Genomic DNA, 1,706 nt, shown 5'->3' with positions numbered 1-1,706 from the left:
TATCATTTTTTAATGTGAAAGTAATAAAATTGGTTGTTATTTTTGAATATGAAAGTTATAATTGTTATACTTAGAAATAATGTAGTTTGCTCATTGAACAATAGAAGAAAGTAAGGAAAATACATATATTCTTGAAAGATGGGGAATGACACATTCCTCCATTATTATAAAATACTAAAGAGACTTGTACTAGCTCTTCGATATATGCTACTTGGATAGCATGTTTATATGTTTTTTGTGTTACTAGTATGCTTTTACAAAGTTATAAGTCTTAACTAAATAAAGTAGAGAAATGTGAAAGTCACCACATCTCATACTTTGACTAAGCAACTTTTTGGTTCTTTTCCTTATATTTTGCAAGGTACTCTTCATCAATAAGACTCTCAAGTTGTACGATAATCTTTTAGCCAAAACTAACTTGCTTTAATAAAAACTTATGAGTGCTATTAATCTAATGTATAGTTTTAAAGAGACGTTTCATTTTGCTTAGATATAGTTAGAAGCGCATTACGTATAGATTAAGATGAAAAACTATTTTTAATCATACAATCATATTGTTGTCATGAATAAACATGCATTCCTATAATAGAATACAAAATAGTAAAAGACAAGCACAATACCGCTACCTAAACCTCGCTACAATGTCAACCTAGTTTATTAGAATTGCGGTGCTTTTAACTTTGTTGGCAATCTTAAGACTCAAAAGAGCAATTAAATCACTTGGTTGAGAGAGGAGTAAAGCGAGCATTGAGCACGAAAACACTATTTCTTTGTGCTAGTTTGAGTGGGAATTCAACCTCCCCTTATTGCATGTGTATCACACATGCAAGGAAAGGACATAGGAGGACTTGTCTCCATGTTTTGATGGGATAGACATAGAAATGGAATCTTATGTAAACCAAGTTAAAAATGGTTAAAGTTGACTTTAAAATTGTTTTCAAAGCCTTTGTTGTAGACATGCATAAGCCTAACAAAGCTAAAAAAAGCTCATACTAGTATTGCTCTACTAGTAGAAGTGTTATGCGCTTGTTGTTATGATTTCTAGAGAAATAGATTGTTAAGGAGTGGAAAGAGAAATCACAAAGCAAGGATAAAAATGGAGCAAAGCTTTCTCTCAAGAAGCTAGCAAGTTTAATGGGATTGACAAATCTCTACGCTCCACTAGAGGCCTTGGGTTCAAAGATTGCCATGTGGAAGATAATTTGTTGTTCATGGAATGTGAAAGGTCTTTGCTCCATGGGGAAAAAAGATGCAATTAGGTCTTAGTGTTGTTCATGGAATGTGAGAGGTCTATGCTCCATGGAAAAAAAAGATGCAATTAGCTCCCTTTGTAAAACATTAAGATGAGACATTCTTTGTTTGTAAGAAGTAAAATGTGGACCTTTACATGATTTGACATTGTTAAGATACGAATTTTTCATGATGCCTTGATTACGGGGAGTGGAGGCACCCTCGTATTCTATAAATAAATTCATAAATTAAGGTTGTTAATTGTAAGTGGTGCAAGTGATTTCATTAGGCTCAATATTTTGTATAATGATTTAGATGTGGCTATTGTTAGTTTTTATGCCCTAATCATAGTAGGGAAATGAGAGAACTTTGGGTATATCTTATGGGAGGTGTTGGATATATAGGAGGCCTTATTTTTGGGTGATTGGAATATTATCCTTAATGAGGAGAATATATCACATGAAGGTGATGATTTA

This window comes from Lygodium microphyllum, chromosome 10 (assembly GCF_053477565.2).
Source record: "Lygodium microphyllum isolate KBCC chromosome 10, Lygodium_microphyllum_v1.1.10, whole genome shotgun sequence".
NCBI classification, from domain to species: domain Eukaryota; kingdom Viridiplantae; phylum Streptophyta; class Polypodiopsida; order Schizaeales; family Lygodiaceae; genus Lygodium; species Lygodium microphyllum.
Note: the sequence above shows the minus strand (reverse complement) of the source record.